Here is a 26760-nt window from a genome sequence, read left to right as displayed (position 1 = left end):
CATTAGTGAATTTTCTGACTTGTACTCTTCAAGAATATCCTCTCCTCCAGGCTTCTTATGCAAGGCCTTTTCTACCATCTATTCTCATAACAGGAAAAGGAAAAATAAGTTTTAGCGTTCAATTCTTTCTATTAGATAAAATCTTTAGAAAAAACATACCACAACATGTCTGTATAAACTAAGGCTGAAAGTTCAGATGAATCTCAAAAAACAGCAGTGTTGTCAAAGGTAAAATTCTATGAAGGGGCAAATTAATTACATTTTCTTTGATAAAAAAGTGAGTTTGGAACCAGATGATTCGATTGGTGATAATCTCAATTTAGTGTGACACCTTATAATTGATGGTAAATCAAAATAATAAGTTGTTTTCAGCTCTCAATTACCTCCTTTGCTGCCTCTGACATGGAAGCCTTTGTTGCAGAACTGCTCGTGTCTCCTTTGCTGGATCTATTTCTGCCTGTGGGAATACCCAGTTCTCTAAGGTCACTGTCACTTGAAGAAAGTGATATGGTATCCGTGAGGGAAGATGGTGTTGAATGATCTAAAGGAGAAAGCTCTTTAAAAAGAGAGAATTTGATTAACTTAACCTTTTGTGGCTTTATCCATTTTAGTATAAACATTTTAAGTAACCCTAAAGTATTCAGAATATATTCTTAGTAATTAGTAACAAACTTGACCCAACCTTGCCCACTGCCATGTTCGTTCCATAAAGAAAGGTCAATGTCAGCTGCATCAAAGAGCATAGGTTTTCTAATGACACCTACCTTCATCTGAAATGCTGTCACATACTGTCAGGCACATGTCTGGATTGGCCTCCAACAGCTCTAGAAGAATGTCTTCCTCTACTGCTGTGTCAGTTTCATCAAAAATGTCAAGTTGAGTTGCATCAGGAAGCCCAAACTTGCTTTTGACTATCAAAAGAGGTCATGTAACCAGATAAAGTCACCTGGAGCAAGTTTTAAATCATTCCACTTAACTCTATTTCGTAGTCTTGTAAATGTTAAACTAAAGGAATCTGCAGCAAAAGTATACTGCCATGTACTAACTAATGTTGATGATTCCACTAACTGTCATTAAAAGTAAAGCTCTGCAATTAAAATAAAATATTATGACAACATTTGAATAAACTGTTAAATACAGCCAAATGTATTTAAATACACACAATCTTGTGCTGTGATTTGTCGCTAAAGTGGCTACATATTTTGTTTGGCCTTTAAAGGATGGCTATTTACCTTCCCTGATGAATTCTGAATAGGTGAAGCCTGAGTGCAATTTGATGTACTTCTTGATACTATGGTATTTCACCTTCAGCAAAATGGTAACACCCTAAAACTGCACCTAGTGAAGAAAAAGCAATAATTGGTTCAATCTTAACTGCAAGGAGATGTTAGCTTGTTTAAGTGGCAAACAAACAGTGAAGATTGCTTATCATATGCAGGAAAAAAAATTAAAAAATATTCTGTTTTGCAACGTGATGCTCAGGCAATTTTTATAAACTTCATTGAGAAAACAAGCATTATTAAAAGTTGAAAACTTGTCATTTTGTGGACACTTGTCATTTTTCATACTTTTTATCTTTTTAATCTGTATCATGATGTTGCTGTTCCGGCATACTTTTTAACCATTTAAGCAAGTAAATCACAGCAGAATTAGTTTATTTTGGGTTCATACCACTTGTATGCATCCACCATAGACCAAACTATTTAGAGAACGAATATTTTAAAAGTTGTTTGCTTGTCTTGTGGAGGGAGCTGATATACTGTAGTATGTACGTTTTTCAAATCTTCATCACGATGTTTGTATTCCTTCTTAGTTTTAACCAGTTTATTGTTATTAAAAAACAGTTAAATCTGAACCTCAACTAACGTTGGCGCTGGAAGCAGCAGACGAGAAGGCTGGTTCGTTCCACCAGATGATGTTAATAATTCAGACATTTGATTGCCCAACCTGGGTCTTGCACAGCTAAACAAAGCAGTCGGTATTTCTGCCATATTGATGGCGGAAATAAACGCTGTTGGGGCGTACAAATCTACACCATCGGGCATGGGCGTAAATTTCATTTAACAGTAGGGGCGGGGACAATAAATATTAATTCTCTCATGAGCAATTTTTGAAGGGGGACACAAATAATACAGTGTAATTGTACTTATAAAGATATAAAGATATAATGTCCCACAGTGAAAAACTTTGCTTTTATCATTATTATTGCTGCATGGAGACATTATGGTTATTTTCAACGTTTTTCTCGACGGCTTTGGCGTGTTAGTTGCAGTGCACTATGCAACAAGCTATTGTAAACAAGCTAACGTTAACTAGATAAGACATTTTAATCGCTAATATAGCAGATTCATGGAAAATGACATCGGTAATCAGCATTTTTGCCGCAACTAATTTATGAATGAGTTTGCATCAACTACATTAAAGAGAAACGCTTTATTTAAAGTGAATAAACTCGTGTGTGCAGAGTAGGTGATGAACTGGGAAAGCAGGCAGTGGGTCAAACCACTGTGAGAAAGGGGAGGGGGAACTCAACTGTTTATAAATGCATTTTTGCGTTCTACTTACACAATTATTTAGGTATACATACATATATTTTTCACAATAGAGGGTGCGATATTTAAAAAAAATAATTTTTGGGGGGGACAATCCTCGGATGGGGGGGACATGTCCGGGATTTACGCCCATGACATCGGGTAACGTTAAACGCGAGTAAAGTTAGCGGGATTAAACATGAAGGCCGCGAACGGCGCGAAGTGAAAATGGCCAGTGTGAAGACGCCAAAAGCCTTGTTTAGGCCATCATCACCGACGAAAAATTTGTATTTTCCCTGCGTCACTGCTCGCGGACGTGCACCAAGCATTTTGAAACTGACGACGACACCACATAAAATGGCTTTCATTAAACGTTAGTGTAAAACATTGACTAGACAGTGATTTTCTTAAATGTACTAACACCGTTAAACACATGTTGTTATATTAAAACACGCTAACGTCATTTTACCGTTTTACAGTTAACTTAAACTGTTAAAGACTAACATTCTTTATAAATTGGTAAATGTGGTTCTCAACCTTTAAACCGAATATTCCTGACAGAAATGTGCTCTCTCACATCCCTTAACCGTCCGGAAAATTTAAAAAAAAGCTACGATCGACTGCATCACACCCCACTTAACGTTAAAACTTGGTTTAATAATGACTAACAACCTTTATAAATTGATAAATGTGATTCTTATCTTTTAAACCGAATATTCCTGACAGAAATGTTCTCTCTCACACACCTTAACTGTCCGCAAATTAAAAAAATAAAAAGCGACGATTGCATCACACCCCATTTAACGTTAAAACTTGGTTTAAATAATGACTAACAACCTTTATAAAATTGATAAAAGTGTTTCTTACCTTTTAAACCGAATATCCCAATACCACACAGTTTTCTTCTGGGCGTTAAGTTCACTGCCTCGGTAGGTGTCGTGAAGACAATTTCCCGCTCATCATTGAGCACGAAAAAAAGTAACTCAAAATTAGTGTATGCTCCTTACTCCTTGAAATGAAGTCCCCCACAGAGCTTTTTCAGCACTGCAAGTGTTAAAGTAACACACAAATCAACACCCATTCACTCTGAATAATTTACACTGGGAATTTAACTCAAATTAACACTACAGATTTTGCTGTGAACAATACGACGTCGTCACCAAAAATGAACTTGTTCAGTTTGACTGTATTCATGAGTGTGTGTGATATTGTGCGGTCTTGAGTGTGTGTGATATCGTGCGTTCATGAGTGTGTGTGATATCGTGCCTTAAGAATTAACACATGGGGTTTTACACCCCTGTTAACTCATGGGCAGAAACATAGTTGATCAGTCAGTCAAGTCAATGTGTTTTTGTTGTTTTTTTAAAAGTGTACATATACATTTCTAATTTGTTCCATACTGTAATAATGAATGGAGACCATATTGCTGTAACTCTCCAAAACTTCTGTTATTATATTTGCTTTTGAATAATAAAATTATATAGTCTCTCGGCTTTTGTTCCTGGTGAAGAGCAATTGCAGTGCTTGGTTCAAAAAATAAAACAATTAAATGAAGAAATAAATAAATAAATTATGAATTATTGATTTTTAATCATTTTCACATTTATCTGAAATAAACATGGAAAATGTCAAACTCAGGATATCAGGATTAAATGGAAGGGTAATACTTACAAACAAAGGCAGATGTAAGTGCAGATTCTATTTATTATAATGTGCAAAAAGAACTAAATATGTGAAGCAGGACAACTCTAAACAAAAACACTAGGAATGAAAAGATACAAACATGAGGACAAGGATGAGACACACTGTAGCATCAACAGTAACAAGACCAAGACACAATGAGAAAACAGGAACGTAAATGATGTGACACTAAAGTGATAATCCAACACAGGAGAACGTGATCATGGGGGAAATGGGAAACACAACAATGATGAGACCTAAAAAGGACCAGGCTGTTGTGAGAGGTTTATAGACCCTGTATGACCATGTAAGTATGAGTGAGTAAAATATTTCCTCAGACAAGACGAACAAACCACAGGGCGGCTTTATCACTTTTAAGTCAAGGGGTGTAGATGGTGTATGGAACTTCCTGTTTCTCAGTAAAGTATTATTAGTTCTGTAAAAGAAGCTCCATCTTGCTTTTGTAGTCATTCATCACTCAGGTCCAAGATCTCCATCAAGTACAGAGAGAGGATTGTTCTCTGGACAAAATGAGAATACAGGTCATTTTTGGAGTCCTGTTGATTGACACCCACGTTGTCATGGGTAAGTTTTATCCTCTAATAATGCATGATTCATTTATTTACTACATGTGCAGTTGTACAGTTTCTGCTTTATGAAATGAGAAATGGTCTAAATGTAGTTTAAACCTGTGAGATCAGATATCAGTAAATCGGTCAGCTTTTAATGAACACTTCCTGCACTTCAAAAGTAGAGAATGGTATTTTCTCTGTGAATGACTTCATCAATCAATTTATGTTTTAGGAAAAAATAAATAAATTCTAAGAAATTGAAGATTTCCAAAGGCACTAAACTGTCTAAAATATATTTTAATATATAATAATTCTGATCCTATTGTTTAACCCTGTGTCCAATTTTCTTTTCCATTAATTACATTTACATTTACAGCATGTGACAGACACGCTTATCCAGAGCAATGTACAAAAGTGCTTTTAAGTCTCTATCATTGAATACATTAACTCTGGGCTGTCTGTGTCGAATGTGCTGCTTTACAGCCAGACTGGTTTGGATCTTGGAGGATGTTCTGTGAGAGTGTTACACATCATCAGTGTTAAGATGTAGATTTAAAGGAGTCTAAAGCAAGTAAAGTTTTCACAGTACAGCTTATGGCTGGGCGATATGACAAAAATCTAATCACAATATTTAATACAAATACATAACCACAATCTAATAGAGATAAATATTAATTAAATTTTAAACTTTGTCATTTTTTTCTATATTTTAATAAAGCTCCTTTCAGAAAATGTCCAATGTTGAAAGCGCAATACAAATAAAATTGAAAATTTAATTTGCTACTCTAAAAAGATTCTACAACATAAATTTTGCTTGTTTGTCTTTTTGTTTGTTTTTTTGAAGGGGTCGTTATTTTCTGTGTTTTCGTGCAAATGGTGCATCATCTATTTTATGCAATTTTGCATTATTTGTAAAATAGTTTTTGGATGATGTTGGTGGAAAAATTCTCCCTTAGAGAAAGACATGCACAACTAGGGTTGCCACCTTCAATACAGAAAAATAAGGGACGCCTGCCGCAGCGGGGGCCACACCCCTCGGGGCCACGATGACCACAGTCCCGATGGCATGCCAATGGTGGTATATCATAACTTAAAACATGTATTCATAAAATATTAAGATTGATACCAATGGACATTATAATAAGATATCTGCTATTGAAATCAGTGTGAACAGATGCACTCAGTCTCTCACTATCACAACTTAAGAGGTCATATTGAATACGCTATGACAATAATAAATATACGCCAACAAAGTGTGACTGAGAACACAAAAAATAAGCTTTTGGAGGAACTTGTGAGATGTGAACCATATTTTATTAACTTATTATTAAATTAACAGATCCATAACTTAGTAATTATAACTTGCAAACTTGCAAAAGATCTTCCATGAACATCATGAACTTAATAACATCAGTGGATGTATATCAGTGTATCAGTGAATATCAGCGGACCAGAAGTAGTAGTGTGCAGTATTGGAGCATGTCAGACCCGTAACCCTAAAACAACATCCCATGCAAACCAACGATGGCAACGAGTATTACCCAATCAGGGGCAGAATAGGACACGTCTCCACACAATGCGGGTGGGGTGATTTGCATGGGATGCTGTATAATGTGGACCTATGTAAATTACGGGACAAATCGCGTCCCGTATTGATTTTATACGGGACGCGTCATTTTGCCTGTAAATACGGGACGATTCCGTATTTCACGGGACGGGTGGCAACCCTATGCACAACAGTTTTCTGAAATATCATTTATCCTTTAATCATCTGTGATGTTAGAATGATTTCCCTGCCATTTAAATCGTAAATAAATTTTAACGACTATGTAAATAATCACTTGGAGAAGATACTGTTTTAAAGTTTATACAGATCAGAGGTGTGTTTCAGTTTACAATAATATTAACAGAATGCTGATGATTTTTTCTTCCTCTGCAGGTTCACTGTTTCAGGATCATGTCTGTAGATTTAATCAGATTAAACCGTGTTATGTAGCTGTGAGACAACGACTGTACCTGCAAATGCCCTGGGAGGATGGGTTTGAGCTAAAGACACCTAGTTTAATGTTAACATATAGAAAAAACCAAAGTTCCCCACCAACACCACGTCTCCCAAGATGGCAGTTTGTTAATGATAATAAAACTATGATACTAACCAGTGCAGAGAGGAACGACTCTGGAACATACACTTTAAACATCTTTGATGTAGACGGGAGAAGTAAAGGCAGTTATAATCTAAAGGTGAACATTGAAGGTAGGACCACACAACCTCTAATCACATCACACAGCACACTACAAGTTATTTCATAATTGTATAAAATATAAACATTCATCCACACTATAGTCTCTCTTAAGATTTTGTTTTATGTTTTTATATTTATTTATGCAAATGAGGCTCCATCTAATTAAAAATGCAGAAACGTAAATATTAACCAAACAACAAAAACAATCTAGGCTTTTAATGTTGTTAGAAACTTACATGTTTATTTCTCACATATATATTTGAGTTTTTGTTGCCGTTTTTCTCTTACATTTTTAGTTTGATTATGTGTTTATTTGTTATGGCATCCGAGGTGTTTATCTCTAATCTACATCTCAGGTGTCCTCAGTGAAATTGTCCTACAGCTGCTTGTTCTTCAAAGTCAGGAAAGTGTTCTGTTCTGCTGATGGAGACAACCTTCACTTCAGCTGGACTTCTGCGTTAAACACTCGGTTGGAGGACGACAACAAAACTCTCGTACTGGATAAAATACATAATAATAATAATGTCACCTGTCATGTAGAAAATCACATCAGTCGTGTGCACAATTCAATTAACCTCCCAACATGTATTGGTGAGTTTGTCTTTCTAAGTAACAAATTAATCTAATACTGTAAAACCAATAATAATAAATATCACTAACACTATTGTGCAGTGATTCTTACTTTCCTGCACCATCCACTTTATTAGAAACACCTGTAGACATTCATGAAGTTATCTAATCAGCCAATCATGTGTTTGATTTCTTTGACTTTTATTGTTGCATTGTATTTTACATACAACAGTCTCTACGTCTCTCATCAAGGTGTAAAAACAATGCCATGGTTAAAGTCATAGAGATCAATAGGTGAACATTAAGAGATGTTCTTTACCTGCTGCACTGCTGCCACATATTTCCAGGTGTTCCTATTAAATCGTGTTGATTTTTTATCAATGATCTGCTTAATATGAGCAGTTGCGCTCTCTCTCTCTCTCTCTCTCTCTCTCTCTCTCTCTCTCAGATTTCATGATTGTGTTTGTGCTCGTGTGGCTCTTTGAGGTCATCATCCTGCTGTCTGTGTTAGTGGGCACACTGTACATTTACCCCAGAATCTACAGGAAACAGAGGACACCAGAGAGTAAGACTTTAATACTTGTTAGCTTAGAAAATTAACATATTACCAAAGTCCTTATTTGAGTTTAAAGTATGTGTTAATATGTAAAAACAGAAGACCAGGAACAACTAGAAAACTGAATATCTAAAACTGATGTATTGTCTAAAGCTGATCAACTGAGCTTTATATTTTCCATCCAAAAGCCAGGACCAGGAAGCTCTGTAACCCAGAACAAGGATTAGAAGACGCAGTCTGTGGCTGATCTCCTCTATATGAGCAGGCATCGTTCTCCGTCTCAAAAGACAAAAAAAGACAGTGCAGGACAAAAGACAAAAAAGACATGTTGTGTAAATTTCCATGACAGAAGTGAAAGAGACTCCAGTGATCTTCTTAGCTGTCCTCACTATCCACTGCAGGGACTTGCGATCCAGGATGGTGCAGTTCCCAAACCAGACAGTGATGCAGCTGCTCAGAATGCTCTCAATGGTTCTTCTGTAGAACGTAGTCAGGATGGGGGAGGGAGATGGGCTTTTCTCAGCCTTTGTAAGAGATGCTGCTGGGCTTTCATGTTGATGGAGCTGGTGTTGATTGACCAGGTGAAGTTCTCCGCTAGATGAACACCAAGAAATTTGGGGCTCTTGACGATCTCTACAGATGATCCGTTGATGTTCAGCAGAGAGTGTTCACTCTGTGCTCTCCTGAAGTCAACAACCATCTCTTTAGTTTTATCAACATTCAGAGACAGGTTGTTGGCTCTACACCAGGCAGTTAGCTGTTGCACCTCCTCTCTGTATGCTGACTTGTCGTTCTTGCTGATGAGACCCACCACAGTCATGTCCTCAGCGAACTTGATGATATGGTTCGATCTGTGCATTACTGCACAGTCGTGAGTCAGTATGGTGAACTGCAGTGGACTGAGGACGCAGTCCTAAGGGGCTCCGGTACTCAGTGTGGTGGTGCTAGAGATGCTGTTCCTGATCCGGACAGACTGAGGTCTCCCAGTCAGGAAGTCCAGGATCCAGATGCAGAAGGAGGTGTTCAGTCCCAGCAGGCTCATCTTCTCAATTAGGTGCTGAGGGATGATTGTGTTGAATGCTGAACTAAAGTCCATGAACAGAATTTGTACTTAAGTGTCCATATTGTCCAGGTGGGTGAGGGCTACATGAAAAGCTGAGGCAATTGCGTCATCCATAGAGCAGTTTGGACGATACACAAACTGTACGGGGTCCAGTGAGGGTGGTAACTGGGTCTTTATGTGCCTCATGACGAGCTACTTAAAGCGCTTCTCAAAGCATGGTCTTCCTTCCTGCTACATTGTTCCGCAACTGAGTGTAGAAGTCATTCAGTGCATCTGGGAGGGAGGCATTACTATCACAGGCAGGTGAAGCTGTCTTGTAGTTCATGATCACCTGTATGCCACATGCACCGGGTTTCTCCGCTGTCCTGGAAGTGGATGTGGATTGTCTGGGCTTGTGCGTGCTTTGCTTCTCTGATGGCTTGGGACAGTTTGGCCCTTTGCTAGGTCTCTAGTCTTCAGCAGCACACTCACTTTAGCAGTCATTCAGAAGTGCAACCACTGACCACAAACAGATAGCCTTAAAATAAAAAAAATAAAAAATAAAAAATATATTCATTCAATAACATGATCTAACATCTGTGATCGGGATGAAACCAAAAGAATCAGGGGCAGTATTGATAAATATTCTACGAATGATCTCTAATTTAGCTTAAAAAATCAAACTAGGAATCTTATTTTAAGAGTGATTCAAGCCCAATCTCAGAGCAATTCTGAGCAAGGAAAATCCAAACGTTTATCTTAGAGAGGATGTGGGACTAAACACTGTTACTAGGTATGACACATTCTTTTAAAGACTGTCATTGGTTGTCCAATAAAAAAAGAAGAACTTTTATGGTCTATTATAAGCTTCACTTTGTCTCTATGTTAAGATATTTGAGGCTATATCATGTAGGGATTATAGAATATATTATAGATGTTATCTCTAATATGATTTTTCACAAAAATAATCCCTACACAATCTAATCTACTGTACAGCATCTATCAGTATTAAATATTGTACATTTCTTCTCCTTCTTCACCTTTTGGCCATTTTAACTTCTGCTGAAGAAACACTTAAAGCCTCTTAAAAGTCCTCCTCATTACTCCTAATACATTTTGATCCTTTTGAGCTCTTTTAAGGGTTAAAAGGGTTTAATGCTTTGCCAATAACATATTGCAGTAACCGGGGTAGATTAGTAAACCCTGGACTCTTGATCAGGAGCTTTTCCCAGCAACCCAGTCTCAAGGCAGATTGTGACATAGGTCACGAAATGTAATCTATTTGGTTCGTGTTCGTGGACACGAATTTCCCTTTTTTTTCGTGTCACTCAGCACGACTTTCGATCTAATGTATTTCAATAGGAAGCATCTTTCATGTCTGCACCACGTTTTTCTTTCTGCCACTCGGAAGCATTGTTTTTGCTCATTTGTTATTCATTTTTAAACTTTAAGCACTACATTACTCAACATTTAACCAGGAGATTTTATCCTTGTTTTTATTGCTTTATATTCTGTAGGGTACTAACCATCGTGCTTTGGTTTCTTTTCTGAGAAAAGCCATTTTTCCATCTATTTTGTGTGTAAAATCGGACAGTAAACTAAATACTACAGTACCCATGAGCCTTATCTACTTTTACTATGTTGAAGACGTCAGCTAAAACTACCTGATGACCCACCGCCGATTCTCTTTTAATGACATCCTCATCTTTCTTTCAACACATAAACACGAAAGTGTGCTTGATAATTCAACAATACGACGTCATCACCATCCGTTTTATTTGATTCTCCTGATTTCTGCAGGCTGCAAATTCTCCTTCGTTGATCTCAAACCACTTCCTAGGTAATGTAACTTGAATGTAATGATCAAATATGAACATTTAGAATTTGCGGCTTGCAGAAATCACCCAACGCATTACCCGTGAGCCTCAGCATCCGTTGCTATGGAGACGGAGCCAGTCCGCTTTGCGATTGGGTGATTTCTGCAGGCTTTCAGTGTTCATACAGTATTTGATTTCTGGGGAAACGTCTACTTTTGGATTTTCTTTTCCTGTCTCCATCTGTTCTGCTTCTGGCTCAGTTGTTTTCTCTTCTTCTTCTTGACCTTCAGTGTTACTTCTCTCACTCTCTCACTCATTTTCTACCGCTTATCTGAACTACCTCGGGTCACGGGGAGCCTGTGCCTATCTCAGGCGTCATAGGGCATCAAGGCAGGATACACCCTGGACGGAGTGCCAACCCATCGCAGGGCACACACACGCACTCTCATTCACTCACGCAATCACACACTACGGACAATTTTCCAGAGATGCCAATCAACCTACCATGCATGTCTTTGGACCGGGGGAGGAAACCGTAGTACCCGGAGGAAACCCCCGAGGCACGGGGAGAACATGCAAACTCCAAACACACAAGACGGAGGCGGGAATCGAACCCCCAAACCTGGGGTGTGAGGTGAACGTGCTAACCACTAAGCCACCGTGCCCCCCTGTGTTACTTCTTTACTGTTTTATTTCTTCCTGACTTCTTGTCTGTACACTGCTCTCTTCATTGTCCTGTGTGTTTTTTCTTTTTGTATTTTTGTCTCCTGACTAACTTCAACCTCTTTCTAAGGACAGTTCCTGATCACATGTCCCTCCTGACCACCCAAAAAACTACTGAAAATAACAAATTCCTCCCCGTTTACATTTATTTTAAACACAATGTTCAGGTCTTCATCCCTGCTGTTTAAAATCATGTACAAACGTCTTCTATTAAACAAAATGTGCCCCAGCTCAGGGTCTTTACAGCCTGTTGGGATCAGTTTTATTTCTGACACTGGTTTCCCAAATCTAGTCAGTTGTTCAGTCAGTACATCATTATCTATATAAGGGGGGACATTAGACAAGATAACTCTTTTTGTGGGGCTACTGAGGGGAAAATTTTTGACCAGAGTGTCTTTAATTACAACCCCCTCATCCACAAACATCACCACAGCTTTGTTCATGCGGGCAGCAGAAACAATGCTCTTCCCGCCGATTAGCTTAGCTATCGCTGAGGCGCCTCCTCTACTGTGCATGTGACAGTCGGTAACAGTTTAAACCCATGCTTTCGCGTCAGGTTTGTAAAAACCGCTACCATGTCACACTCACACACACACACCACTCAATGCTCACTCAAATCACACAACATACAACATAACGAAAAAACAAAAAGAGAGTTTCCACTCATACTTTACATTTACCAGACACTCTTATCCAGAGTGACTTACATTTTAGTTTATACACCTGAGCAATTGAGGGTTAAAGGCCTTGCTCAGGGGCCCTGCAGTGGCAACTTGGTGGACATGGGACTCAAACCAATGACCTTCCGATCAGTAGTCGAACACCTTAACCACTGAGCTTCCACATCTCACCTTCACTAAACGTGCACATGCACACAGAGAGAGACATTGCAGAGGACTGTAAGAGACTACACATCATTGACCACTATTAAATGTGTACAAAAAAAGACATTAAAGAATGTATACACCTTTTTTTGCTGTTTAAATGTAATGCATCAGTTGCCATTTTAAATCCATAGTATTTTGTAACAGTGTTCATAGTGTTAGTTATTTACTTTAATGAAAAAGCCTTTATTTTTATCACATATACATTACAGCACAGTGAAATTCTTTCTTCAGAAATCCCAGCTTTGGAATTTGAGGTCAGAGCACAGGGTCAGTCACGATACAGCACCCTGGAGCAGGGAGGGTTAAGGGCCTTGTTTAAGGGCCCAACAGTGGCAGCTTGGCATTGCTGGGGCTTGAGCCTTAACAACCCTGAGCCTTAACCACTTGAGCTACCACTACCTTCACATCACACACACACACATCATCACATCACACTCATCACTGAGATCTTAACAAATATCTTTATACTTGTTTAGAAATAAAGGCTTAAATATAAATAAGCAGAAATATCTGTCTATAGTATATAATATTTAAAATAAGTAAATGTACCTAAAATTGGGTTTAATATAAAAAAATAAGTTTTGCTATTGTTTTTCTTGTCTTACTTTCCTACTTGTAGACACACTTATGCCATCACCATGGTCTTTAATCATATGTAAGGCTTTGGGGTCTAAATGAAAATTAAAAAGAAGAGAAAATAAAAAGGAAGTTTTTTGTTGCAGTTTTTAGTGTTGAACCCACACAGGTGTTTTCTTTGAAATAATGGCAAAAAAATGATTTTGTTCAGTTTGACTGTATTCATGAGTGTGTGTGATATCGTGCCTTAAGAATTAACACATGGGGTTTTACACCCCTGTTAACTCATGGGCAGAAACTTAGTTGATCAGTCAGTCAAGTCAATGAGTTTACATATACATTTCAAATTTGTTCCATATTGTAATAATGAATGGAGAACATATTGCTGTAACTCTCCAAAACTTCTGTTATTATATTTGCTTTTGAATAATAAAATTATGAAGTCTCTCGGCTTGTGTTCCTGGTGAAGAGCAATTGCAGTGCTTGGTTCAAAAAAAATAAATAAATAAATAAATTAAATGAAGAAATAAATAAATTAATTAATTAATTTTTAATCATTTTCACATTTATCTGAAATAAACATGGAAAATGTCAAACTCAGGATATCAGGATTAAAGGGAAGGGTAATACTTACAAACAAAGTGCAGATTCTATTTATTATAATGTGCAAAAAGAACTAAATATGTGAAGCAGGACAACTCTAAACAAAAACACTAGGAATGAAAAGATACAAACATGAGGTCAAGGATGAGACACACTGTAGCATCAACAGTAACAAGACCAAGACACAATGAGAAAACAGGAACGTAAATGATGTGACACTAAAGTGATAATCCAACACAGGAGAACGTGATCATGGGGGAAATGGGAAACACATCAATGATGAGACCTAAAAAGGACCAGGCTGTTGTGAGAGGTTTATAGACCCTGTATGACCATGTAAGTATGAGTGAGTAAAATATTTCCTCAGACAAGACGAACAAACCACAGGGCGGCTTTATCACTTTTAAGACAAGGGGTGTAGATGGTGTATGGAACTTCCTGTTTCTCAGTAAAGTATTATTAGTTCTATAAAAGAAGCTCCATCTTGCTTTTGTAGTCGTTCATCACTCAGGTCCAAGATCTCCATCAAGTACAGAGAGAGGATTGTTCTCTGGACAAAATGAGAATACAGGTCATTTTTGGAGTCCTGTTGATTTACACCCACGTTGTCATGGGTAAGTTTTATACTCTAATAATGCATGATTCATTTATTTACTACATGTGCAGTTGTACAGTTTCTTTAATTACATATATATTATATATATATTGCAGAGGACTGTAAGAGACTACACATCATTGACCACTATTAAATGTGTACAAAAAAAGACATTAAAGAATGTATACCTTTTTTTGCTGTTTAAATGTAATGCATCAGTTGCCATTTTAAATCCATAGTATTTTGTAACAGTGTTCATAGTGTTAGTTACTTACTTTAATGAAAAAGCCTTTATTTTTATCACATATACATTACAGCACAGTGAAATTCTTTCTTCAGAAATCCCAGCTTTGGAAATTGAGGTCAGAGCACAGGGTCAGTCACGATACAGCACCCTGGAGCAGGGAGGGTTAAGGGCCTTGTTTAAGGGCCCAACAGTGGCAGCTTGGCATTGCTGGGGCTCGAGCCTTAACAACCCTGAGCCTTAACCACTTGAGCTACCACTACCTTCACATCTCATACACACACACATCATCACATCACACTCATCACTGAGATCTTAACAAATATCTTTATACTTGTTTAGGAATAAAGGCTTAACTATAAATAAGCAGAAATATCTGTCTATAATATATACAGTTGAGGCCAAAATTATTAGTCCCCCAGGAATTTTGGAACATTTCCTAAAGATCTTTCCGATGTCTGCAGCATTGATAAAACTTGATATAATCAAACATTCACCAGTGCTATTTAGTAGCTTTTGGTACATTTTGGAATATAAAATACATTTTTAGGCTTGCTTTATATCAAATATAGTGAAAATGGGGTGGTCAAAAATATGGTCAAAAATATTAGCCCCATGTGAACTTTTGCTTTCAAAACACACCTAATTAATCAATCAGATTTCAAACCACACCTGTGCAGTCAATTGGCTTCCTAACAACACCTGAGCATTCAATCAGCATAAAAGGACTCCAAGGAACAGGGCACTTGAACACATTATTGGGACAGACTACTTTTACACACCATGCCAAAGACAGGAAGACAAAGGAAATCAGTCTTGAGCTCAGAAAGAAGATAGTGGAGGCTCATGATGAGGGGGAAGGCTATACTGCCAATTCCAAGCGTTTCACAGTGTCTAGAACCGCCGTACGTTGCATCATTGCCAAGTACAAGGAGACAAATTCTGTAAGAAGCAAACCTGGGCGTGGTCGTAAGCGCAAGATTTCAAGAACTATGGAGAGGAAAATAGTCAGAGATGTCAGCAAGATGCCCTGGACATCTGCCAAGATGATTGTTGCTGACCTGGCCTCTTCTGGAGTTGATGTTTCAAGGAACACAGTTGTGAGGGCTCTTCATCGTGGTGGGCTTCAGGGCCATCGTCCCAGAAGAACCCCTTTACTCAAACAGCGGCACATCACAGCTAGACTGAGGTTTGCCTGTGAACATTTGAAAGGTAAAGGTGAGTTTTGGGAGTCTGTGCTTGAAGGATACCAAAACCAACGTCCTGGGGTGGCCCGCACAGAGCCCAGAAATCAATCCTATTGAGAATCTGTGGCAAGTGCTCAAAGTGAATGTCCATGCTCGGAAACCGCGTAATTTGGACCAGCTGGAGCAATTTGCAATGAAAGAATGGGCTAAAATCTCTCAGAAGACCTGTGCCAACCTAGTAAAGAACTACTCTAAGAGGTTGTTGTCAGTTGTGGCTCAGAAAGGGTACACTATTGACTATTAATGACCAGGGGGCTAATAATTTTGGACATTTCATTTTTGCCCTTTCTTGTTTCAACTGACTATTTCAATTAAATATCCTAATCAAACTTAGTGGACATTTTGTCTTTGTTATTTTGGAAACAAATACACTATAAAACACTTGTTGTTAATGGTCATTTCCATGGAGAAATCAAGAGTTTTGTCTAATTTCATAAGGGGGGCTAATAATTTTGGCCTCAACTGTAATATTTAAAATAAGAAAATGTACCTAAAATTGGGTTTAATGTAAAAAAAATAAGTTTTGCTATTGTTTTTCTTGTCTTACTTTCCTACTTGTAGACACACTTATGCCATCACCATGGTCTTTAATCATATGTAAGGCTTTGGGGTCTAGATGAAAATTAAAAAGAAGAGAAAATAAAAAGGAAGTTTTTTGTTGCAGTTTTTAGTGTTGAACCCACACAGGTGTTTTCTTTGAAATAATGCCAAAAAAAGATTTTGTTCAGTTTGACTGTATTCATGAGTCATATCGTGCGTTCATGAGTGTGTGTGTGATATCGTGCGTTCATGAGTGTGTGTGTGATATCGAGCCTTAAGAATTAACACATGGGGTTTTACACCCCTGTTAACTCATGGGCAGAAACTTAGTTGATCAGTCAGTCAAGTCAATGTGTTTTTTGTTGTTTTTAAAAGTTTACATATACATTTCAAATTTGTTCCATACTGTAATAATGAATGGAGAACATATTGCTGTAACTCTCCAAAACTTCTGTTATTATATTTGCTTTTGAATAATAAAATTATAAAGTCTATCGGCTTGTGTTCCTGGTGAAGAGCAATTGCAGTGCTTGGTTCAAAAAAAAAAACAAAAAACAATTAAATGAAGAAATAAATAAATAAATTATGAATTATTGATTTTTAATCATTTTCACATTTATCTGAAATAAACATGGAAAATGTCAAACTCAGGATATCAGGATTAAAGGGAAGGGTAATACTTACAAACAAAGGCAGATGTAAGTGCAGATTCTATTTATTATAATGTGCAAAAAGAACTAAATATGTGAAGCAGGACAACTCTAAACAAAAACACTAGGAATGAAAAGATACAAACATGAGGACAAGGATGAGACACACTGTAGCATCAACAGTAACAAGACCAAGACACAATGAGAAAACAGGAACGTAAATGATGTGACACTAAAGTGATAATCCAACACAGGAGAACGTGATCATGGGGGAAATGGGAAACACAACAATGATGAGACCTAAAAAGGACCAGGCTGTTGTGAGAGGTTTATAGACCCTGTATGACCATGTAAGTATTAGTGAGTAAAATATTTCCTCAGACAAGACGAACAAACCACAGGGCGGCTTTAGCACTTTTAAGTCAAGGGGTGTAGATGGTGTATGGAACTTCCTGTTTCTCAGTAAAGTATTATTAGTTCTGTAAAAGAAGCTCCATCTTGCTTTTGTAGTCGTTCATCACTCAGGTCCAAGATCTCCATCAAGTACAGAGAGAGGATTGTTCTCTGGACAAAATGAGAATACAGGTCATTTTTGGAGTCCTGTTGATTTACACCCACGTTGTCATGGGTAAGTTTTATCCTCTAATAATGCATGATTCATTTATTTACTACATGTGCAGTTGTACAGTTTCTGCTTTATGAAATGAGAAATGGTCTAAATGTAGTTTAAACCTGTGAGATCAGATATCAGTAAATCGGTCAGCTTTTAATGAACACTTCCTGCACTTCAAAAGTAGAGAATGTTTTTTTTTTCTGTGAATGACTTCATCAATCAATTTATGTTTTAGTAAAAAATAAATAAATTCTAAGAAATTGAAGACTTCCAAAGGCACTAAACTGTCTAAAATATATTTAGGGGTCAAGCCCCGAAGGGGCGTAGACACCTATTGTTATCGTTAGTTTTCTTATTATTATTCTTCCTCTTCCGCCATTGAAGTCAACCGTACGTAGGAAAGTTATTAAATTTGGCACACATGTAGAGGCCAGTCTTAGAAGGTACTATAGCAACTTTGGTGTGTCTAGCTCAAACCCTCTAGCGCCACCAACAGTCCAAAACCCAATTTTGTGCTGACTCGTAAGGCCTAGAGGCAAAATTCTTGCAACATCAGAATCAGAATCAGAAAGGTCTTTATTGCCAAGTATGTTTTCACATACGAAGAACACACACACACACTTACACACATTTACACACACATTTACACACACACACTCACTCACACTCGCAGACTTACTCACACCCGCACACTCACATACTCACTCGCACACTCACATACACACACATTTACACACACACACACAGACACTCACACACAGACACACACAGACTCACACACACACACACACACTCACACACACACTCACACACACTCACACAGACACACTCACACACACACTCACACACACACTCACACACACACACTTTATTGCCAAGTATGTTTTCACATACGAGGAACACACACACACTTACACACACACACATTTACACACACACACTCTCACACACACAGACAGTGTGTTAGTGCCGATCTTTAAGAATAAGGGTGACGTGCAGAGTTGCAGCAACTATAGGGGGATAAAGTTGATGAGCCATACAATGAAGTTGTGGGAAAGAGTAGTGGAAGCTAGGTTAAGGAAGGTGGTGGAAATTTGTGAGCAGCAGTATGGCTTCATGCCGAGAAAGAGCACAACAGATGCAATTTTTGCTCTGAGAATGTTGATGGAGAAGTATAGGGATGGTCAGAGGGAGTTGCACTGTGTGTTTGTAGACTTAGAGAAAGCGTATGACAGGGTGCCAAGAGAAGAGCTGTGGTACTGTATGAGGAAGTCAGGAGTAGCAGAGAAGTATGTCAGAGTGGGGCAGGACATGTACGAGAGGAGCAGGACAGTGGTGAGGTGTGCTGTAGGTCAGACAGAGGAGTTTACAGTGGAGGTGGGACTGCATCAGGGATCGGCTCTGAGCCCCTTCCTGTTTGCTATAGTGATGGACCAGTTGTCAGAGGAGGTCAGACAGGAGTCTCCTTGGACGATGATGTTTGCAGATGACATTGTGATCTGTAGTGAGAGCAGGGAGCAGGTGGAGGAAAACCTGGAGAGGTGGAGGTTTGCGCTGGAGAGAAGAGGAATGAAAGTCAGTCGTAGTAAGACTGAGTACATGTGTGTGAATGAAAGGGAGGGAAGTGGAATAGTAAGGTTACAGGGTGAAGAAGGTACAGGAGTTTAAGTACTTGGGGTCAACAGTCTAGAGTAATGGAGAGAGTGGGAAAGAAGTAAAGAAGCGAGTGCAGGCAGGTTGGAGTGGGTGGAGAAAGGTGTCAGGAGTTCTGTGTGATAGGAAAATATCAGCAAGAATCAAGGGGAAGGTGTACAGGACAGTGGTGAGACCGGCCGTGCTGTATGGTTTAGAGACAGTGTCACTGAAGAAGAGACAGGAGTCAGAGCTTGAGGTAGCCGAACTGAAGATGTTGAGGTTCTCTTTGGGTGTGACAAGATTGGACAGGATTAGGAACGAGTACATCAGAGGGACAGCCCATGTTGGACGTTTGGGGGACAAAGTTAGGGAGGCGAGATTAAGATGGTTTGGACATGTTCAGAGGAGGGAGAGTGAGTATATTGGTAGGAGAATGTTGGACATGGAGCTGCCAGGCAGGAGGCAAAGAGGAAGGCCAAAGAGGAGGTATATGGATGTAATTAATGAGGATTTGAAGCTAGTGGGTGCAAGTGTTGAGGATGCAGAAGATAGGGTTAGGTGGAGAGAGATGATTCGCTGTGGCGACCCCTGAAGGGAAAAGCCGAAAGAAGAAGAAGAAGACTTTGGATGATGTTGGAGGAAGAATTCTCCCTCAGAGAAAGACTTGCAAAACAGTTTTCTGAAATATAATTTATCCTTTAATCAACTGTTATGATAGAATGATTTCCCTGCCATTTTAATTGTAAATAAGTTTTAACGACTATTTAAATAATCACTTGGAGAAGATACTGTTTTAAAGTTTATACAGATCAGATGTGTGTTTCAGTTTACAATAATATTAACAGAATGCTGATGATTTTTTCTTCCTCTGCTGGTTCACTGTTTCAGGATCATGTCTGTAGATTTAATCAGATTAAACCGTGTTATCTAGCTGTGGGACAACGACTGTACCTGCAAATGCCCTGGGAGGATGGGTTTGACCTAAAGAGCCCTAGTTTCAATTTAACATATAGAAAAAAACAAAGTTCCCCACCAACACCACGTCTCCCAAGATGGCAGTTTGTTAATGATAATAAAACTATGATACTAACCAGTGCAGAGAGGAACGACTCTGGAACATACACTTTAAACATCTTTGATGTAGACGGGAGAAGTAAAGGCAGTTATACTCTCCATGTGAACATTGAAGGTAGGACCACACAACCTCTAATCACATCACACAGCACACTACAAGTTATTTCATACATGTATAAAATATAAACATTCATCCACATTATTGTCTCTCTCAAGGTTTATTTTACTAGTTTAATATATTTGTCCAAATGAGGCTCCATCTTATTACAAATTCAGAAACGTAAATATTAACCAAACAACAAAAAACAATCTAGGCTTTTAATGTTGTTAGAAACTTACATTTTTATTTCTCACATATATATTTGAGTTTATGTTGCTGTCCTTTTGATTTTCTCTTATATTTTTAGTTTGATTATGTGTTTATTTGTTATGGCATCTGTAGTAATTCATCCCAAGGTGTTTATCCCTAATCTACAGCTCAGGTGTCCTCAGTGAAATTGTCCTACAGCTGCTTGTCCTTCAAAGTCAGGAAAGTGTTCTGTTCTGCTGATGGAGACAACCTTCACTTCAGCTGGACTTCTGCGTTAAACACTCGGTTGGAGGACGACAACAAAACTCTCGTACTGGATAAAATACATAATAATAATGTCACCTGTCATGTAGAAAATCACATCAGTCATGAGCACAATTCAATTAAGCTCCCGACGTGTATTGGTGAGTTTGTCTTATTTTCTTTTGTATTTTAATAAATTATTTAACAGTAACAGTAACGATGAGGCATTACTGTTACTTCTCAAGCTTTCTGAGAAAAAAAATTATGCAGATCAAAAAATTTGTGTGTGTGTGTGTGTGATTGTGTGTATGTCACGTTCAGTCCAACACTTCTGTACCAATATAATACCACATCTCAAAATTACAACAGACAACTAGTACATATAATACAATAAAACAGCACACAGCTGTAATGTGTCGTTAATACTGTAATTCATTAGGTGTAAGTTTATTTTTTGGATAAGAAATAAAGATTATTAAAATTGAGTTTATTGTGTGTGTTTTATTGTATTATATGTATTGTATGTCATGACCTCAGAATGTGAACGTGACGTGAAGTTAACAGAACAGAAAGACATGGCTTTATTACCTAGTAGATAAGATCAGAGATGAGTCATGTGTTAATGAAGTCATGTGCTACTGAATAAAAGAGGAATTACTGCATGAATACCACTAGTTTCAATTTAACATATAGAAAAACCCAAAGTTCCCCACCAACACCACGAGAACAGGACCAGCACTGTTACACTGGAACAAGACCATCAAGGAAATATCACCTGCCATGTAGAAAATCATGTCAGCCGTGACCACGATACTGCTGAACTCCACCAATGTCCTGGTGAGTCTGTCTTTTATAAAGAATGATTTAATGAACAAAATTCTAATGGAGCAGTTTGTGAACACAGAAACAAAACAGCCAGATGCAAACACATCCTGAGCACATCCTTGACTAATCTTGCCAGTCCTCATATACAGTCTTTAATAATCCCACCTGCTCCTTTACAAAAGATTAAGTTTACTTTACACTCCCACAGACACTCTTGTCTAACATTTATTTTAAAAATGGCATGTTTACATACAGAATAGATCCTAATGTATCATCATCATCATCATCATCTCTGTTAACATGTAGATTAAAGGTTGTCTAAAGTTATCTGACAAATATATCTAATCACAATAGTTAAAGACAATATACTACTACAATATGATTCTACAACATTCAGTATATATTTTATTGTCCTTTATGTGTTCAGGCAAATGGTGTATCATCTACACTGTGCTGTTTTTCATGCTTTATATATACAGTATACATAATATAATATAATATAATATAATATAATATAATATAATATAATATAATATAATATGATATAATATATCACTTTGTATTTTGTATATAACTAAATTCGAGTCTTTGGATAATTTTGGTGAAAAATACTAATTTAATGGTGAACAGAATTTTGAATAAAAGCTAAGAGTTTGCTGAAATTTTTATTTATCACTGATACCATTTTTCCAAATAAAATCAATCAAACAAGTAAATCAGTTGGAGAAGATAAACACAGAGTTTTGAAGTTTACACAGATCAGAGGTGTGTTTCAGTTTACAATAATATTAACAGAATGCTGATGATTTTTTCTTCCTCTGCAGGTTCACTGTTTCAGGATCATGTCTGTAGATTTAATCAGATTAAACTGTGTTATGTAGCTGTGGGACAACGACTGTACCTGCAAATGCCCTGGGAGGATGGGTTTGACCTAAAGACCCCTAGTTTAAATTTAACATATAGAAAAACACAAAGTTCCCCACCAACACCACGTCTCCCAAGATGGCAGTTTGTTAATGATAATAAAACTATGATACTAACCAGTGCAGAGAGGAGCGACTCTGGAACATACACTTTAGTCATCTTTGATGGAGACGGGAGAATTAAAGGCAGTTATACTCTCCAGGTGAACATTGAAGGTAGGACCACACAACCTCTAATCACATCACACAGCACACTACAAGTTATTTCATACATGTATAAAATATAATACCAAATCTTAAGAGAGACTACAGTGTGGATGAATGTTTATGTTTTCATATTTATTTATGCAAATGAAGTTCCATCTAGGCGGGCACGGTGGCTTATTGGTTAGCACGTTTGCCTCACACCTCCAGGGTTGGGGGTTCAATTCCCGCCTCCGCCTTGTGTGTGTGTGGAGTTTGCATGTTCTCCTCGTGCCTCGGGGGTTTCCTCCGGGTACTCTGGTTTCCTCCCCCGGTCCAAAGACATGCATGGTAGGTTGATTGGCATCTCTGGAAAATTGTCCGTAGTGTGTGAGTGCGTGAGTGAATGAGAGTGTGTGTGTTCCCTGCGACGGGTTGGCACTCCGTCCAGGGTGTATCCTGCCTTGATGCCCGATGACACCTGAGGCACAGGCTCCCCGTGACCCGAGGTAGTTCAGATAAGTGGTAGAAAATGACTGAATGAAAGATTCCATCTAATTAAAAATGCAGATATGTGGTTTGTGAACACAGAGACAAATCCTACAGTTCCCAACTCATCCTGAGGACATCCTTGACTAATCCTGCCAGTCATACAGTCTTAAATAATCCCACCTGCTCCTTCATAATATTTGATTTCTCATTGTTGCTCCTCTATAAATTTTAACTCCCACTTTTAACAGACACTATTGAGTAATTCTCTTTACTCATCCACAGACATTAGTGATTAACCCCACACACTCACACAGACACTAGTGATTAACCCCACACACTCACACAGACACTAGTGATTAACCCCACACACTCACACAGACACTAGTGATTAACCCCACACACTCACACAGACACTAGTGATTAACCCCACACACTCACACAGACGTTAGTGATTAACCCCACACACTCACACAGACGTTAGTGATTAACCCCACACACTCACACAGACGTTAGTGATTAACCCCACACACTCACACAGACGTTAGTGATTAACCCCACACACTCACACAGACGTTAGTGATTAACCCCACACACTCACACAGACGTTAGTGATTAACCCCACACACTCACACAGACGTTAGTGATTAACCCCACACACTCACACAGACGTTAGTGATTAACCCCACACACTCACACAGACGTTAGTGATTAACCCCACACACTCACACAGACGTTAGTGATTAACCCCACACACTCACACAGACGTTAGTGATTAACCCCACACACTCACACAGACGTTAGTGATTAACCCCACACACTCACACAGACGTTAGTGATTAACCCCACACACTCACACAGACGTTAGAGATTAACCCCACACACTCACACAGACGTTAGTGATTAACCCCACACACTCACACATACGTTATTGATTAACCCCACACACTCACACAGACGTTAGTGATTAACCCCACACACTCACACAGACGTTAGTGATTAACCCCACACACTCACACAGACGTTAGTGATTAACCCCACACACTCACACAGACACTAGTGATTAACCCCACACACTCACACAGACGTTAGTGATTAACCCCACACACTCACACAGACACTAGTGATTAACCCCACATACTCACACAGACGTTAGTGATTAACCCCACACACTCACACAGACTGATTGTGTTTGTGCTCGTGTGGCTGTTCGAGGTCATCATCCTGCTGTCTGTGTTAGTGGGCACACTGTACATTTACCCCAGAATCTACAGGAAACAGAGGACACCAGAGAGTAAGACTTTAATACTTGTTAGCTTAGAAAATTAACATATTACCAAAGTCCTTATTTGAGTTTAAAGTATGTGTTAATATGTAAAAACAGAAGACCAGGAACAACTAGAAAACTGAATATCTAAAACTGATGTATTGTCTAAAGCTGATCAACTGAGCTTTATTTTTTCCATCCAAAAGCCAGGACCAGGAAGCTCAGTAACCCTGAACAAGGATTAGAAGACGCAGTCTGTGGCTGATCTCCTCTATATGAGCAGGCATCGTTCTCCATCTCAAAAGACAAAAAAAGACAGTGCAGGACAAAAGACAAAAAAAGACAGTGCAGGACAAAAGACAAAAAAGACATGTTGTGTAAATTTCCATGACAAAAGTGAAAGAGACTCCAGTGATCTTCTTAGCTGTCCTCACTATCCACTGCAGGGACTTGCGATCCAGGATGGTGCAGTTCCCAAACCAGACAGTTATGCAGCTGCTCAGAATGCTCTCAATGGTTCTTCTGTAGAACGTAGTCAGGATGGGGGAGGGAGATGGGCTTTTCTCAGCCTTTGTAAGAGATGCTGCTGGGCTTTCATGTTGATGGAGCTGGTGTTGATTGACCAGGTGAAGTTCTCCGCTAGATGAACAAGAAATTTGGGGCTCTTGACTATCTTTACAGATGATCCGTCGATGTTCAGCAGAGAGTGTTCACTCTGTGCTCTCCTGAAGTCAACAACCATCTCTTTAGTTTTATCAACATTCAGAGACAGGTTGTTGGCTCTACACCAGGCAGTTAGCTGTTGCACCTCCTCTCTGTATGCTGACTTGTCGTTCTTGCTGATGAGACCCACCACAGTCATGTCATCAGCGAACTTGATGATATGGTTCGATCTGTGCATTACTGCACAGTCGTGAGTCAGTATGGTGAACTGCAGTGGACTGAGGACGCAGTCCTAAGGGGCTCCGGTACTCAGTGTGGTGGTGCTAGAGATGCTGTTCCTGATCCGGACTGACTGAGGTCTCCCAGTCAGGAAGTCCAGGATCCAGTTGCAGAGGGAGGTGTTCAGTCCCAGCAGGCTCATCTTCTCAATTAGGTGCTGAGGGATGATTGTGTTGAATGCTGAACTAAAGTCCATGAACAGAATTTGTACTTAAGTGTCCATATTGTCCAGGTGGGTGAGGGCTACATGAAAGGCTGAGGCAATGGCGTCATCCATAGAGCAGTTTGGACGATACGCAAACTGTACGGGGTCCAGTGAGGGTGGTAACTGGGTCTTTACGTGCCTCATGATGAGCTACTTAAAGCACTTCTCAAAGCATGGTCTTCCTTCCTGCTACATTGTTCCGCAACTGAGTGTAGAAGTCATTCAGTGCATCTGGGAGGGAGGCATTACTATCACAGGCAGGTGAAGCTGTCTTGTAGTTCATGATCACCTGTATGCCACATGCACCGGGTTTCTCCGCTGTCCTGGAAGTGGATGTGGATTGTCTGGGCTTGTGCGTGCTTTGCTTCTCTGATGGCTTGGGACAGTTTGGCCCTTTGCTAGGTCTCTAGTCTTCAGCAGCACACTCACTTTAGCAGTCATTCAGAAGTGCAACCACTGATCACAAACAGATATCCTTAAAATAAAAAAAAATAAAAAATAAATAATATATTCATTCAATAACATGATCTAACATCTGTGATCGGGATGAAACCAAAAGAATCAGGGGCAGTATTGATAAATATGATTTCTAATTTAGCTTAAAAAAATCAAACTAGGAATCTTATCTTAAGAGTGATTCAAGCCCAATCTCAGAGCAATTCTGAGCAAGGAAAATCCAAACGTTTATCTTAGAGAGGATGTAGGACTAAACATTGTTACTAGGTATGACACATTCTTTTAAAGACTGTCATTGGTTGTCCAATAAAAAAAGAAGAACTTTAATGGTCTATTATAAGCTTCACTTTGTCTCTATGTTAAGATATTTTAGGCTATATCATGTAGGGATTATATAATATATTATAGATGTTCTATCTCTAATATGATTTTTCACAAAAATAATCCCTACACAATCTAATCTATAGCATCTATCAGTATTAAATATTGTACATTTCTTCTCCTTCTTCACCTTTTGGC

The 26760-nt window shown here is 38.6% G+C and overlaps 1 protein-coding gene and 1 long non-coding RNA gene across 3 annotated transcripts in view; one reads left to right on the top strand and one right to left on the bottom strand.

The window, feature by feature from the left end:
• LOC132861210 (uncharacterized) overlaps positions 1-26760 on the bottom strand; it is a 192152-nt gene that overhangs the window by 69347 nt on the left and 96045 nt on the right. The window lies entirely within an intron of this gene.
• Positions 7358-8500, top strand: LOC132861181 (uncharacterized). 2 transcript variants are annotated; one of them, XR_009649900.1, is made up of 3 exons: positions 7358-7617; positions 8045-8161; positions 8341-8500. It is a non-coding gene; the product is annotated as an uncharacterized LOC132861181 (long non-coding RNA). The 2 variants fall into 2 exon arrangements; XR_009649899.1 differs by having other exon boundaries at positions 8345-8493.

Source organism: Tachysurus vachellii, chromosome 18, assembly GCF_030014155.1.
Source record: "Tachysurus vachellii isolate PV-2020 chromosome 18, HZAU_Pvac_v1, whole genome shotgun sequence".
NCBI lineage: Eukaryota > Metazoa > Chordata > Actinopteri > Siluriformes > Bagridae > Tachysurus > Tachysurus vachellii.
Note: the sequence above shows the minus strand (reverse complement) of the source record. Positions and strands in the feature narration are given on the sequence as shown.